Source organism: Aethalodelphis obliquidens, unplaced genomic scaffold (genome assembly GCF_003676395.1).
Source record: "Aethalodelphis obliquidens isolate GAN/ISIS:26980383/991018 unplaced genomic scaffold, ASM367639v1 scaffold18, whole genome shotgun sequence".
In the NCBI taxonomy this organism is placed as follows: domain Eukaryota; kingdom Metazoa; phylum Chordata; class Mammalia; order Artiodactyla; family Delphinidae; genus Aethalodelphis; species Aethalodelphis obliquidens.
The window spans coordinates 18,217,390-18,234,750 of NW_020837962.1; the positions used below are offsets into that span (position 1 = coordinate 18,217,390).

At 43.2% G+C, this 17,361-nt stretch overlaps 1 pseudogene; it reads left to right on the forward strand.

Moving 5' to 3' along the window:
* The first annotated feature begins 11,648 nt into the window (after positions 1–11,648).
* On the forward strand, positions 11,649–11,748 carry LOC113626643 (uncharacterized; annotated as a pseudogene).
* The last annotated feature ends 5,613 nt before the right edge of the window (positions 11,749–17,361 follow it).

A 17,361-nucleotide genomic window follows, 5' to 3' on the forward strand; every position in this document is an offset into this window, starting at 1 on the left:
TGACAGGATGAGTGTCAAGGTCACCTTGGACAAGAGCCTGAGCCATGGGAGATGTTGCTGTGGGGCAGATGGAGATCCCTCGTTGGTGACACCCGTACCTTGTCTCCTCCTACTTATCCTCTGAGACCCAGCTGCATAGAGATTCCCCCTTGCGAGGCAGCTTTCTAGAACATCCTCTCCAGCCTTGAGGGCTTGCTCCTCAGAGCTCCGGTATCCCATCCTGCACAAGTTCATTGCTCACGAACCTCTTTGTGCTGGAGGAGTTCATGTATTTCTCCTCAGCAATCCTGTAAACTCCTTGAAGGTTGGGGACTGGGTCATTCATTTTCTCTTCCCTGTGTTAACCTATTCAAAAATGTTTAAAGTGACATTTGGAAAACTCTTTACCAGCATGGAAAGTGTAAAAACCTTTTTTGGACATTTTTCTTTTCTCTTCCTGACTTTTAGTACAATGTATGGGTTGCAAAGATTGCCCCCTACCCCATGAAGAAGTGAAGAAGATAGATTGTCTTATACAGATTGAAGAAGATAGCTAAAAGAAATGTGAGGAAAAAGAAAATCCAGGAGTCCATACAAGGCTGAATTTCTCCACTCTAAAGCAAAATTCCAAATTTTGAACAGGGGTGGTCAGTACCAAAGACTCAGATCATAATGTTAGCAGGACAATTTGAAATTACCTTAATTAAAGCAACAGAAGATCCTCCTCTCTGATCTTTTTGATGTTGGGCTGACTTCATCTTTCACTTGTCTTTACGATAATTGAAAGGAAATAAAATTCCCCTTAACAAGCTGGGTTTTTTGCCCTTAACAAGCGTAAGCTACAAACATTATTGATTTCACAACCGCTGCAAAAATCAAAGAATACTTGCCTGTTTGTAACTGGAAATATTTATGTTTAGCTAACAATGGTTTTCATGGGAATGACAGGACATTCTAATCCGAGGAAGGATCGTGGAATTGACTTCCTTCTCCTTGCCTTCCACGAGCTGTAAATATTCACCTTTTTTGCATCGTTAATAGCGGGGGGTACAGAGTTCTAATCAATGGGCTTTCTGATTAATTACACACTGCAGATGAAACTATATTCAACACCCTTCATAATAAAAACTCATCTGAAGAAAAGCTGATTCTTCCTTGGTGATCAAGAAAGGTTCATAATTAAGAACAACCATTATGCAAACAGGTTGCAAACATTATGCAAACATTATTCAGAAATGTTTGGTTATTTGAACAATGACTTGGGCTCTGGATGAGTTGCTTCTAGTTGACAGATCCTTGAAAAACCATAGACATATTGTTCCAATTTTGGTCTGCTGAAAGATTATGCATTATTTATAGATTGTCTTTAATTAGTTATGCTTTATAAGAGTCACAACATTTTTCCCTTTAGTTTTTCATAATAATTATCAGTGAAGGGTCTGATGAATATTTGCCACAAGCATTATAGCGTCATCATTTACTCTAAGAGAAAGGAATTAGGAGCAAAGGGAGTCTTTTTAGTAACCCATACCTCGGAAGTCTAATTTCTTCGAGTGTCTGTCACAGCCAGTGGTGGTTTCTTTGATCCTGACGTTATTATCAGACCCACCGGATCCCCGAACTGTCCAAAGCAGTGAGGGCTCCTAGGTCAGGCCATCCTGATTTCTCCTTCCGTGATTGGAGCCCTCGTCTATCTGCTCTTCATCTCCTCAGCCCAAGTTCCAAAGTGAAAGTGTCTTGTAGGTGTTTCCCATCAGCGCCCAAGATGCTGGATATCTGGGCTCCACCACTGAGAACTCTGGGGCTGGGGCATGTCACCCTGCTGCCCTGTCCAGTCTGCCTTCCAGAGTCATTGTGAGGGTGAAGTGTGATAGCACCTAAGCACTTAGAATGCAGTATTATTTCTCATCCATAGTAACGAGTCTTAAATAGACTTCCCCAGTAGTACACCCCGAGACAGGGACGAGGAGCAAGTGGCCTGTTAGGAGGTGGTCCAGGAAGCATGGGGTTCAGGGAGTGAGACAGGATACAGGAAGGGAGTCAGCACAGGTGCGTAGATAAACAGGTGCAGCTGTGGCAACCGGGGCTCGGTCCTGATGGGGACCTCTGAGAAACCAGGTAACACATGACTCAGAGATGCCCATCTGGCATTTGAAGAAGCCGTATTTTTATTCTCCAAGTCCTGTCTGTCGCTGGTTGGGAGCTGATCCCAGGACACCAGGTCCCCAGCACTTCCGAACTGACCCACATGTGTGGCCTGTGGTCTTTGCACATCTGTGGTCTGCACACACCTGAACGAGCTCTCAGGTGCCTGCAGCAGGAAGCAGTGAGTGTGCAGGGGAAGGCGAGTACCTGCATGGGTCCTGGAACCATCTGGAAGGTGCATCACCACACAGAATGCAGGGCCTCCGCCCCAGAGGGTCTGATCCAGTAGGTCTGGGGAGGGGTCAAGGGTTGGCCCTTCTAACAAGCTCAGGTGATGCTGATGCTTCTGGTTTAGAAACCAGTTTTGGAGAACCATTGGCCTAGTAGATAAAGGTGGGGCTTCAACAGTGTCTGCCTAGTCAGCTGGCTGGTGATATCTTCAGAGCAACAAATCTTTGGCTGGGATCTGGATACAATTCAGGGAGGAGAGAGATGATGATGCAAGAGGGAAGTCGACGGATGCGGCATCTTTTTTCTCTCTGCTCTCAGGGAATATAACTTCTTGGCCCAGCGGTAAGGTGTACCTTTCCATTCTTGAATGCCATCTTCATTTATAATGGAGACAACCACCTAGTTTTGAAAATCATGGTGGACATAGTGGGTCTTAATCTTTTCCTGGAGACACAGGTAGGAGGAACTATGATCCAAGGATGACACCCTCCCATGAGCGTGCCCAGATTCGGGATAAAATCTCTCAGATGTTGTGAATGGATGAAGCACTATAATTGCTTGCAATCACTATTTCATTCCTGGTAAAACTGCAAGAACATGTCAAGAAGCACCTCTGCAGGAAAGAAAATTCCGGCATTACCCCCTTTCCCACCCATTCTAGCAAGGCCCGGGTATGAGCCGTCAGGCAGACTCTGTGACATGTCTGAGCATCTGTCACCATGACCCCCTGGAACAACAGGAGGTGGCCCTGCTGCCAGGCCCACCACTCTGAGATCAGGGATGTCCTGGGCTCACGCCATGTGTTCTTTGGCTGTCCGTTGAGACCTGGGTGCTGCGCTCTCCCTATCATGTGGGTCTCATCTAACTCTGCCGCTGACGGGCAGCACCTACCCACCCCCATCATGGGTCCAGGCAGGACAGCTTCCTGGACTGCTTCAGGCTCGGGCTGGGGAGTGGCAGTGCCCGTGTGAGTTTCAGAAACCTCCCACGTCCGCAGCTGTGTGTCTGTTGGTGAGGGCCTTTGGGGCTGGGGGCGGACATGAAAGTTGTACTCCCATCTGTCTCTGGAGACTGTTTTTGCTGGACGTCACCACAGCCCAACTCCTTTCTATCCAAGTGACGTCAAGTACTGACGTCATCTCTAGGACTTATCCTTGGCACTTGTCAACATGATAGCAGAGAGTAATGTTGTTATAACGATAACTAAAATTAGCTCTATTTTTAATGAAGGAAATAATTCCCAAGCTTTGGCAATTTTTGTATTGGTTGTAATTGCTTTTGACACATTTCCCATCTGATTGGGAAGCGCAGGTGTGTGATGGGATCCATGCCCCAAGTGGCTGGCCTGAACCAGTGCCAGGAGCAAGTTTTGCAATGAGAAGGGTCCAGCACTCTAGTTAGTAAAATGAATTTCCAACCGCTCTTAGAAACCTAGGATCGTGGCAAGGTAAGTGTGCACAGAGATTAAATAGAATACATTGCGATGTCTTCATGAAAACAATGAGAAAGCAGAGGTCCTCAGGCACTGGGATCACCCAAGAGCACAGGCAGATTAGGAGGGACCACAAAGCTCTGCTGTTTCCCACGTGAGTCCATCTATCCAACCTCAACATCTGAGACTCATCTTTGACTTTTCCCTACCTTCCCTCCCCTAAATACAATCGTCCACATCCTGTCACTGTGTCTTTTATGAATTCTGTCCCATCCAGTTCCCCAGTTCCTGCTCTCACTGCCTTTCAGACCCTCACTGGTTCCGGTATTTTCACTTTGGTGTATTTTCCACCCAGTTCTCTCTCCCGAGCAACATCTCCATCTGCTTCGACCTGCCCTGCATTCTGCTTCCAGACTGGCCTCCCCCACGCATCCCTACGCACGCTTCTCCTGTAAAGGGAGGCTGTCCTAAGTCCTAGAGGTGGACAGCTAAGAGGCGACCCGAATATGCGGTGTTAATACTGCGGCAGTGGACCCACTCTTGTGCCCCCGTCCCCGCCCCCGTGCGGGCAGTTTCCTACCCTGCGCCCCAGCGACTTTGCCCTGGGCGGCTCTGGGTGAGAAGGAGCTACACCCGCGTGCAGGGCAGGTGGGTAGCACCAGGAACCAGTGAGCAGTGCTTCGAGGAGATGCGGAAAGCACCTCAGCTCACCACTTGGAGAGGTGCTCTATGCTCCTTTCTGAGCCTCCAGTGGGAACTGGCCCATCTTTCCCCAGCAGTGACCCTTGTGATGACACACCTGTCTAGGGTACAAGAATACAGAGTAATACACTTAGCAGTAGTTATTTATTCAAAGTTGTCATTGGTGCCAGACACCGTGCTGAGTTCGGGTGACTTAAGGAAGAGGGGGAAGAGAAATCTCTGCAGAGACTGAGAATGGGGAGCCAGGGTATCAGGGGAAACCAGGGAGGAGAGGGGCCCATGCTTGAAGGGGCGGGGGTGCCTCCTGGACCCAAGGAGTCTCCTGTCTGTAGGTCTTCTGGGCAGAACCAAAATATTCATTGCCTTTCTGGCCTCTTGACCTCACTTTTGTGGTCCTCTGCTTTGCTTCCTGTTTCAGTTTGTCCTCACATGCTAGACCTCTGACTTCTGCCCAGAAGGACGATTAACTTGAGTGATGAAGTCTGCAGAGGTGCCCACGGCTCACTAACCAGCATGCTTGTACCTGTCATTCTCTCACTGACTTTCCTGTCACGGCTCCAAACAGCCCTCATTGTCTCACAAACTCCCAAGAACAATTCCCTAAATACATGTTTTACTCTCTTTCCTGCTTGAATCTATTAGAGCTAAACGCAATGGCTCATTTCCTGTAAACATTGGCACCACCAACAATTGCTGTGGTAACATGTTACAATGGTCACCACTAATTTAATTAAAATCACCATGGAAACACCATGACCCACGCAGGTAATACCAGGGTGGGGTGAGGAAGGCCGAGCCAAAGTGGGATGTGTCTGCAGAACGACCAGTGTCAGGCAGTTTCTTTCCCATTTATTAAGTCAGCAGGGACTAGTTGCAAAAACAGCTCCCGCCACAGAGAAATATGAGTTAGTTGACCTTCACCCTTTTCTAGGTCTCCTCCCACTGACTTCCTGGTAAGGTCACACTGATTCCTGACATTTGCCTGACCTGGATTGTGACTTTACAGCTCACGGTTTGAAAAGTTAATTTCCAAAAACGGTCTTTAATTCACTTTTGCAGCCATTATCTGTCTGACCTTAGGGTGAGCTCAGCTCTGCGTGATGCAAATGTCTTTCTATTGTCTAAGTAACTGCCCTCTTGAGGGCACGAATAAAGAATAATATGCTTGGCAGGATTTATTTATTCAAAATTACTGTCGGTGCCCAACATTGTCTCAGTCTGGGAACCGAGTAGGGGATAAATATGAATACAATCTCTCTCTGTCCTTAAGGAACTCATTCACTGGCAGGGGAAAGAGAGATTTATTTAAAATTTTACAATACATTGCAATCTGTGTTATGACAGTTTTGCAAACACTTTTTTGAGGGAGGATACTAAAGTGCTATCCATTTATTAACAACAAAAGCCATAATTTTAAATAAGAAATCTTTGGAAGTTATAAGAAACAAATTTCAGTATGAAACCAGTTAACTGTTTTTGGTAAGTTCTTCTAACTTTTCTGTTATTAAGTATATACTTGTGCAAAAAAGTGTACGGTATTCTTTAGAATAAAAATTTTAATAATCACTTAACCACTAAGAAACATACAGTAAATAACAATTCAAAAAAAAATAAGCTACATTTTAGGCTGATTCTATAATAATTGCTTTAAGAATCAAAGGAATATGGAAAACATTACAAGCTATCTGATTCTGAGATTCCACACAGTAATTAACAAATTTTTAAATTTTGGAATAATTTTAGATTTACAGAAAAAAATTGCAAAGACAGTACAGAGACTTCTGGTATACCTCCACCCTGCTTTCCCTAACAGTTACATCTTAAATTTCCATAGTACAGTTTTCAGAACTAAGAAATTAACATTTGTATATTACTATTGACTAAATTTTTTGTGTGAATTCACCAGTTTTTCCACTAATGTTCTCTTTAAACACCAGGATTCAAGCTAAGATCTCCCATTGGATTTAGTCTCCTGAGTGTTGACTGTTTCTCAGTTTTTCCTTGTTTTTTTATGACCTTGATGATTTTGAGTAGTATCGGGTAGTTACTTTACAGACTCTAACTTGTGGGTTTTCTAATGTTTTGCTCATCGTTAGACTGGGAGTATGGGTTCTGAGGAAGAATATTACAGAGGTGTAGTGTCCTCATCACATCCTATTAGCGGTTACACGATGTCAGCATGACTCATCACCATTGCTGTCGACCTTGATCATTTGGTTAAGGCAGTATCTGGCGCCCCCTTGGCCAACATGATTATACGTGTGTGTGTGTGTGTGTGTGTGTGTGTGTGTGTGCACATGTGTACACAAGTCTGGGTGTTCCTCATGATCCTCAAAATCAATAACTGAATTCCCTGTCTTCCTGCAAGCCCGCTGCTCCTCTCCAGGATTCTCTATTTTGGTCAATGCTGCAGTTCATCCACTCAAGCTCCCAGGCAAGAAATCTGAATGATATTTTTGTTTACTACAGTCGTCCCTCAGTGTCAACAGGCGAGGGGGTCCAGGCAGATTAGGATACCAAATTCTGCAGATGTTCCTCTCTTACATAAAATAGCACAGAATTTGCATACAACCTATGCATATTCTTCCATATACTTTAAATCATCTCTAGATTACTTATAATACCTAATACTACATAATGCTACATAAATAGTTGCCAGTGAGTGGTGAATTCAAGTTTTGCTTTTTGAAACTCCCTGGAATTTTTTCAAATATTTTTGATCCACCACTGGTTGACTCTGCCGATGTGGAACCTGAAGATGTGGAGGGCCGACTGTAGTCTACCCATACTTTCTCCCAGATTCTGTATCAATACTGTTGATTCTATTTCCCAAACATTGTGTGAATCTATCCCTACTTCTCCATCACCACAACACTTGCCGTGGTAAATCCCTCATGCCTTTCATTTGTATTGCTATATTGGATCATAATTCAAAGATCTTGAGTTTTTCCACCCAACTCATGCTTCACTGCACAGACACCTGGTGGTCCATCTAAATCGCAAGCCAATCAAGCCACTTTGTTCTTAGAAACATATGGTGTCTCACTATTGCCTATAAGAATAAGGTTAACAATGAAATTCCACAGCTATGACCTATGGCCCATGGTCCTCTTCATATACTTTCTCTTTCGCTATTTTCTCAATACAACTTAAGTTCCATCCTTACCAAACTGTTCAACAATCTTCTAACACTTCCTGTCTGTATCTCCATGTCTCTATGCTCTTTGCTCTTTCTGGAATCCCCCTCGTTTGGGGAAAACCTAATTACCTTCTAAGACCCTGTTACTTGGAGAGTGGTCTGCTGACCAGATGCGTCATGTCACCTGGGAGCTTGTTAGAAATACAGAATCTCAAGCTCTACTCCAGACCATTGACTCAGAATCAGCATTTTCACAGCATCCCCAGGGGATTCTCAGGCATACTGAGGATGGAGACTCACTACATTAAGCCATCTCCATCATCAGCTTCACTAGAAAGTCTTCCCTGAATGCCTTTCACCCTTGTGTACCCACCTCCCTGCTCTCTACCTTCTTTGATGTTGTGTAGGAATCATCTGTTGATGTGAGCCCTTGAAGGAAAAAGAGATGTCGCCTGTTCATCTTTGTATCCTCAGAGCCAAACACAGGGCTCACTGTCCTTCATCCCATAAACAGCTACCAACACCTGCAATGGGCCAGTCACAGTGCAAGGTGATGACAATGACATCAGTGAAGACATGGCACGGTCCCTGTTTATATTCTAGGTGTGAAGACAATGTTCGTCAAAGAGAAACAGAGACTTTAATGACAATCTTGCAAGTGATCTGAGCCCAAAGTGTTTGAATTTGGAGGAGTAGAGAAACATCTGTTGACCCTAGGTGTGTCCCAGTGCTTCACAGGGACATGATTGTATCTACTCAAGGTCATCATTCACACTTGTAAATACAGAACAGAGAAAACAAAGAGGTGGAGTTGGTGATTACCTTATGCATCACCAAGCACACTACCTAGAGAATTTCACTCTTGGAAAAGTTCTTAAAGCTACAGCTACCCAGCTGCTGTTTGAGTCTCCTTTTCAAAACTCCAGCCTCATAACTTTTCATTCTTTATTTAAATGCTGCTGCAGTCAGATAACTCACTACACCCATGGTCGATTCATTGCATCCTCATTTATCTGTGGCAGCCAACTTCTTCCTCAGATCGAGTTGATAAGTCTACCTATGTCTACTCCTAGCCTCCTGAAAGGTCTTTCTGCCTTGGATAAGTCACTGCTTCCCAGCTGGGATATCTTAGAAATGTGAGTTGCCCATGAAGAATTCTTCATCAATAAGTTAGTGCTGAAGGCAAGTGGAGTTTCATCCTGTTTGGAACCCCCAGAGGACATGCCTCAGAGTCAGTCCACCTGAGAGCCTAGGAAGTTGAGGTATCCACCAAAACCCATGCATCATGGGTAAAGGCTGTTGTTAGGTGGCGTGTTGATTCTCCGGCACTTCTGGCCTCTCAGATAGGCAAAGTGAGCATATGCCACAGTCAGAACAAGTGCAGAGAGTCTTTGGGTGTAGAAATGAGTACTGAGAGGATACGAGCAAGACACCAGCAACGCCTGCTGCAGGAGAGGTAGGGGAAGGACGTGCACTCAGGTGCGCTTGTTAAAATAAAGAGCTTGACCACTGGTAAGAAGAAACAGAACAAAAAAGTTGATTTTACTGTATTTCTTTCAAAGAAAGATAGTAAATATTCTAGAATCTACAAAAATTAGTGGAGAGAGCAGATTTTTTTCATCAGCTGTTACTAACACAACTCTATGGACGGATGTTTTTTTGGAATGGTCCCACTCATAGTCAAGGCCACCCTCTGGCACAGCCAGAGAATCTAGATAAGAAGACTGCCCTCCATCTCTTCTCTTCCTAAGGGGGTGCTCCATGCCACCGCCAGCCGCCCAGCCTCCAGGTCACACCGGGGGTCTGAGGCGTGGCTGCTCATAGAAACTGGGGCAGGTTGGAATGAAATGGAATCTGTCAGTAAGGATCCATCTGCACCAGCTCTTCATCTCAGCACCTTGAGAGAGCTTCCCCCCCCCTCAGAGCAGCTCCTGCATTCCCCGAAGTTGTTGCCTTGACGACGAGTGCAACATAGACATGGAGCCCAGAACTCCTGAGAGAAGCAAAGCTTTTTTTAACGTCTTTATTGGAGTATAATTCCTTTACAATGGTGTGTTAGTTTCTGCTTTATAACAAAGTGAATCAGTCATATGCATACATACATCTCCATATCTCCTCCCTCTGCGTCTCCCTCCCACCCTCCCTATCCCACCCCTCTAGGTGGTCACAAAGCACCGAGCTGATCTCCCTGTGCTCTGCGGCTGCTTCCCACTAGTTATCTATTTGACATTTGGTAGTATTTATAAGTCCCTGCAACTCTTTCATTTCGTCCCAGCTTACCCTTCCCCCTCCCCTCCCCGTGTCCTCAAGTCCATTCTCTACGTCTGCATCTTTATTCCTGTCCTGCCCCTAGGTTCATCCGAACCTTTTTTTTTTTTTTTAGATTCCGTATGTATGTGTTAGCATACGGTATTTATTTTTCTCTTTCTGACTTATTTCACTCTGTATGACAGACTCTGGGTCCATCCAAGTCACTACAAATAACTCAATTTCGTTTCTTTATACAGCTGAGTAATATTCCATTGTATATATGTGCCACATCTTCTTTATCCATTCATCCGATGATGGACACTTAGGTTGCTTCCACGTCCTGGCTATTGTAAATAGAGCTGCAATGTACATTGTGGTTCATGACTCTTTTTGAATTACGGTTTTCTCAGGGTATATGCCCAGTAGTGGGATTGCTGGGTCATACAGTAGTTCTATTTTTAGTTTTTTGAGGAATCTCCATACTGTTCTCCATAGTGGCTGTATCAATTTACATTCTCACTGACAGTGCAAGAGGGTTCCATTTTCTCCACACTCTCTCCAGCATTTTTTGTTTGTAGATTTTTTGATAATGGCCATCCTGACCCGTGTGAGGTGATACCTCATTGTAGTTTGGATTTGCATTTCTCTAATGATTAATGATGTTGAGCATCCTTTCATGTGTTTGTTGGCAATCTGTATATCTTCTCTGGAGAAATGTCTGTTTAGGTCTTCTGTCCATTTTTGGATTGGGTTGTTTTTTGTTTAATATTGAGCTGCATGAGCTGCTTGTAAATTTTGGATATTAATCTTTTGTTAGTTGCTTCATTTGCAAATATTTCCCTCTCTTTTCCATTCAGGAATTCAGGGATGCAGGGGTCTTTATGAAGGTGGTGGCAGCAGGGCCCCTAACCTCAGGGCACCAGCTGAACAGAGATTCCCCTGTTACTTTTGGGTCTGATTTGTTAGCTGCCTCCATTAGGGAGTAGCAGCTCCTTGGTCTCTCCAAGCACCCAAGTGGGGGCCTCCATTTTCAGCCACAGAGGACCAAGAGATATGGATACAGCAGCCAAAAGAGGGGGGAATTCTACCAATTAACTGTGAGCTGCGGGCTGGGGATGGAGTAATGAGAAAATTGGGGGAAGTGGTGATTTTGACTGTGAGAAGTTACACTGAATTACATTTAAACTTTTAAGAGGGAAAAAAAGTCTATAAATGTTAGACGACTATATAAGGAAGTATTCACTGCTGGGTTGTTTTAAGATACATTCTCTATCCAGGACCTCGTAATAAACCTTGAAAACAGCACAGTGGCATTTCTTAGCCGAAACCAGTGAAATGCGTCTGGCCATAATAGCATTTTCTCAGTCGGCGCAAAATCATGAATCACCCGTTTCTCTAAGGACTTCATTAGTTTCAATGCAAGAGACTCTAATTCCCCCCCCCCCATTTATCTTATGGCAATAAAAACCATTTACTTACCATGGATGCCAAAGAATAGATTAAGCTGATAAAAAAAAGTATAAGATTAACAAGTGCAATTTACTTGGCAGATGGAGGTATTTTACCATTTTATCAAGTTGTTCTCTCTCTGGAGGGAAGCTGTGTGTTGATACTTCACAACCGAGACCAAGCTGGGGCCAGTCAGACGTCAGTGTTAGGGGAGGTGAAGACCGATCATCGCTGTGGACCAGGGAATGCTCTCCTTGCATCACCAAAGAAGATAAGAAAGGATCTTTCCTTGCACTCTCTAAATTTAACAAAGTTGTAAGTGTGCTTTGGCAGCATATAGAATAAAACTGGAACAATACAGAGAATAGCATGGTCCCTGCACAAGGATGACACACAAATTCATAAAGCATTCCTTATTTAAAAGAAAAACAGTTTTTAAGTATACTGCTATAGTAAAAAGAACCACACACACATACAAACAAACATAAACACACACACAATAAAACAATATTATAGGTGGCAAAAATAGGAAGATGGAGTCTATAGATGCTATCTATACTTCTTAAATTAAGACATAAGTGGACTTATTATTCATAGGTGTGACATATGAATAATAATGTCAACTGAAAATGTACTATAATTCCTCCAAATTACTGGAAGGCAAACACACGTATACCTCAAATATCAAAAAGAAAAGAAAAGAGAGAAAGAAAGAGAAAGAGAGAGAGAAAGGAAAAGAAAGGGGAAAACAAAGAAAAGAAAGGAAAGGCGATTTTTAGAGCAAATGATGGAAATAAAGAGTATATTGAAAACAAATAATAATCTCAAAAGTAAAGCTAGTAACATGTAAAACGTAAAATGGCGTGTTTGATTAGTACATTTGGATGACATGACACTAATAAATGTAGAATAAATGTAAATAAAATGTAAATAAAAAAGAAACTAATGAAATCAGATTAGACAAAGAGTGACCACGCAAATGTTAACAAAGAGAAAGCTAGGAGTCACGGTAATAATATCAGACAAAGATAAGTTAAAGCAAAAATGATAAACTAACACGCAAAGGATACCAAATATTAATACATGGTCTCACCTACAGTGACAATGCAACTGTATTTTATGCAGTAAATAACATAGGAAAACAACATAAAGCATAAATCTAGAAACTTCTAAAATAAATCAACAAAACCCAGAAGTAGTATAAGACCAACTCATCCTTATGATATCATGACTGATCAAGTGGATAAAATTTCTCAATTAATTAAGGAGGTAGGGTCATGGTTCTGAAGCCTGAATTACCCTCAGCCCAGGTGAGTTTGTTCAAACACAAATCACTGGGCCCCACCCGAGTGGTTCTGCTTCATTTGGTCTGGGTGGGCTCTTGTGCCCTGTTCAGATGGAAATTCAGTAGAGAAAACTATCTGAGAAGAGATGATGCCGTTGAAAAGTGTGGAATCAGGAAGATGAGGATGATTCAACAAAGAACTGGTAGCAGAAGTCTCCAGGAAGCTGCAAGGTTTATGCGTGTGGTTCCAGCACCCAGATCTTTGACAGAGAGCCCAAGGGACTCTCAGCAGAGCCTTGAGCTGACTGCAGCCCCAGCATGAAAGCCGCCAGCAGTGGGGTTCAGAGAAGGGGATATGATTCCCTTAAGTCTGCACATGAGGACAGAGGGGGAATTTTGCCCCCAAAGTCTCTGTTTCCAAAATGCAGGCACATTTTGTTACCCCTGGGAGAGAACGGGGCAGAATTCCTCATCCTCTATGGGTCTGTCCATCTTGCTCTTACCTCTCCTTAGCTTCTGAGGTGGTAAATTTTCCTCAAAAGCTGCTATTTCTGCCCCCATTAAAAAAAAAAAAATCTGTGTTTGGCCACATGCCAAGTCCTTTACACACATTTCTTTGCTGTGTGACCCTGTGAGGCACACCTTCCATGACCCCCATGTTATGGGTTGGGTATCCGAGGTCGGCGAGTTCACCTACCTGGACATGGGACACATGGAGGAGGGGCTCAAACCCCCATCCACCTTGACCCAACATAAGAGCGACGCGACACTCCTCACTGCCCCCTTCTTGTCTGCTAACTCTCTTTCCTTTGCATTTGTCTCTTTCTCCCAGCAAAGAAGGGTAGGACTTCTAGTGGTTAGTGGTTAGTGTTTTATTTATTATTATTTTTTTCTTTTTCCCCAGGTAGTAGTCAAGTTTATACGAATCTCAATCAAAGCCACCTCCCATGGCCACCTTCCTCCCTGTGCTGAAACTGCTCCTTCCTCTTGATGTTTTGGTCTGGATGGAAGGTGGAGGCTGTCATCAGAGAATAGCCAGCTGCTAGCAGCCCCAAAGGCCCACAGGCTGGTCTGTCTTCACATGGCCTACCGGCCTGTGCTCAAAGCTGAGTGCGATTCTCAACTTTGAAAGTCTCCAAAAATGGCAGCATATCCTTGACCAGAGACAGGGCTCACTAGTTCTGCCTAATTCTGTAGCTTAGAAATTCGCCTTTAAGGTGCCTTTGAACTTTCGTGTTGGTTTGATAACTTAACTTCCAGAGTTTTGAAGATGCCTTGCTCTCATCTTTGTCTGCCTTTCCTGCGGATCAGAAGGCAACTGCAGGAGGAGTGTATCAGACCAAGAAATATGACCCAGACCCTAGTTTCAGCACCATGGGAGCAGACCGTCAGGGGTGGTCTCCAGGAGCCCTCCCTTGCTAGACCTTTGGATAGTTCACCAATGCCCTCTGGGAATGCAGTGCCGCATTCCACCCTGAAGTCTGGAAAACTCTAGACCTTAAGGAGATGGTCATGTTCCAAATGTTGAGATAGCAAAACAGGACTGAAGAGCCTCAGGGCACTTCCTTAATTTCCAACTGTTTCCAAAATGTGTTCAGTTAAGCAAAACCCCAAACGTATTGTGTAAAGTCCATTTCGCATTAAATCCACATGTCAAACTGAAAGAAAGCGTCCCCATATGAATCTGATTCATTCACGCTTAACTAATACAAAGCTTGGCAAGGAGCAAATTAATAGTCAAGAGGCCCCTTTCAGTGGCCTGAGGACGTCCTCCCTTGCTCCAGGTTGACTACCCAAGAAGGGAAAACAGGAAAGTGAACGCTAGACTCCTCACCTGACTCCACATCTCCCATTGGCAAGGCTCTTTCCCCTTCTTATCAGCAATAAAGCCCTGATAATGAGAAGACACTGTCCTTGAGTAGGACGGGCGTTGTTGGGTCAAGAAAGGCCCCTGGGCCCATCCACCACACCCTTAAGAAGGGGCTCTCAGACTTGCCTCGCCTCCAACACCATCCTGGGTGAGGGACATTAATTTTTCTCCCCTAAATACCTGAGCAGCCAACTGCGTGGTCTTCCCGAGTCCACTTTTGCCCCTCTTCAGACTACTCGCTCCCCATGAACTTTTGGCCTCGCTCTCACCTACAAGTCTTATGGACTCAGGGGCACTTTGCATTAAAGATCTTTCTCCCATCCCAGCTGAGCAGCGAGCTATTCTGTCCTTTTTGAAAACCTGCTCTTTCATTCCTCTTCCTGGTCTCTTCTTCCCTCACTGCTCTGTTTAAAACCCTGTTCTTTAAAGATCCACTTAAATAATACCTCCTCTATCCAGTTTTCTTTTTTAATTTGTTGCTTTAAATAAAATTCGATTTACAGGAAAGATGCAAAAATAGTATGGAGTGTCCCTGAACAATTTCCCCAGCCTTCCCTCTCGCCAGCAATCTTACATAACCATAGTGCAAGTAATCAAAACCAAGAAATTCACATTGACCTAGTCAAATACTCTAAGACCTAGTCAATAAATATTTTTTGAGTGCCTATATGCACAGGATGGTTGTGGAAAGGACAGAGAGTCACCAGGGAATTGGGGACAAGATGTGTTTCTGGAATCCTTGTTTACTTAGGAAAATTAATTCCCAGAACACTTTGATCCTCGGCGGTTACTGTTCAGTCCCAAACTTCCGGCGCCTCACGCAGCTAGTCTCACACACACACCCCATCCTCCTGCTCTCTGCCCTCTATCTGAGTGATGTCAGCTCAGGAGACAGCGTCAAGGAGCCTCCAGGAGAAGTAGAACCATATCAGCAGAGGATAGAAAGAATCCTCAGGGGCCCAAAGTGATGACAGTTTTGCTTTACATTTATATCAAAATCAAGCTGAAAAACTAGACCACAAAGGAATGCGCCTGCTTATAAACTAAGAAATGTCTACTTTGTCTAAACTCTGATGAAATCAGAGACACTAAGAAGCTGTGGTCCCTGCAGTCACGAAACTTTCAAATGTTCTGTTCGTTCAAAAATGGTCTTCCAGTCATTAACAGGGAACACACTCTCCTAGTCTGAGACCCACAGATACTCCAAAACTAGCCACACCCATGAGTCTTCACGTGAGGTGGGATGTTTAGGTGTGCTAAGGTGGTCACCCCGTGGTGGAGGCCACTGATGGAATTTAATAACGTAATAGGAAAAGCTTACATAATCACAAACTAAAAATTACTACTTACAAAATAATAGCTCAAACCTCTAAAACATACAAGTACGAATTTCATTTTCCTCCGGAGTTACTTCCTGAAAAGGTGTGTTTCTTGTATTTATGTATATTTGTAATACAGACTACGTATAGCTCAAGTGAGACATACCGCGTTGAACAAGTGTGGGCTTGTGGAGACCGTGGCCGCTGCCCTGGCGGTGCTGGGAACATCCCATAACGTTGCTGGTGATTTTGGTGTGACTGTGACCTCTGGTCAATATCCACGATCAGGCTGAGGGTGTTCCTCTCTGGCTTCTGAGACAGGAATGGATTCAAAAATGTTGATTCTCCCTCTCTTTCCTGAAAGAAATGCTATTTGATAAGAGTATTTTTCTTTTATTACAGTGTTAGACGTACTAGAATTTGATTTATTATCTTTGCTTTTCTATGATCTGTGAAATTGCCTTCTACCTTCTTTTTTTTTTTTTTTTTTTGGGTTAGCTTGTTCAGGTTTCACTACCTGTTCATTTGTATTCTCTTAATATGTATTGTTCTGAGGCAGTTTATTATATCAAAAAAGTATCTATGCCTTAAATTTAGGTAAAACTTTTCTATAAAACCATCAGGGCATGAAGCCTTTTGAAAAGATGGATTTGACAGACTTTCTAGTTTCTATTATGGTGGCTGGTCTACTGTTTCACCTCTTCTTGGCAAATGCTGGTAATTTATGGAAAAATCATCAAATGCATCTATATTTTTTAGTGTTTTAGATGAAATTTATGCAGAATATGCTCTTGAAGACTCTTTCACAGCGCTGCAGGTTGTGGTCTTTGTGTTTTTCTTGAAGAGATTGATTTACTTATTGGTCTTTTCCTGGAAGCAACACTTGGTTTTATTGATCAGTTCTATAGATTGCTTATCTGAGCATCTTTGTTTGATTTAAAATTTGTTAGTGACTACTTTGGTGTTTGTAAATGCTTTTCTCTAATTTCCTTTGGTTGTACATTCTTTAATCCTTGAGTAACTTCTAGTGAATATATTTCCAAATATTTTTACTTGTTAATTAAAACATTTATGACCATGGGTTTTCTTCTGCTATAATTTTGGACCAATATACAGTGTCCTCCTTGTCCTGGACTTCTAAAAAGTCCATAATTTTAGTTGTTGTTTTTTTTCCAGTTTGATCTAAGGACTACTTTTGAATTAATAATTATTATTTTTAATTTCAGATGATTAGATTGGTAGTAGCAGAAGGGGATGGGGGAAGTGTTATTTTAGTTTCCACTTGTGTTAAGGTTCTGTTTTTCTGGTTTCTATTTATTGCTTTTGTTTCTCTGTTATTCTGCTTCTCTGGTTATTCTCCAGTAAACAATAGGAGATATAATATGATTTAGATATGATACAGTATAAGGAATTGGCTCACAAGAGACTGGGAAGTCCCATGACCTTCAGACCAGGAAAGCAGGTAACAAAATTCCAGCCTGAGTCCATCTGAAAGGAGTTTGTTAAACACCGTGCCTTGATTGTGTTTTTATGAGATTCTCCTTATATTTCTAACAGTCA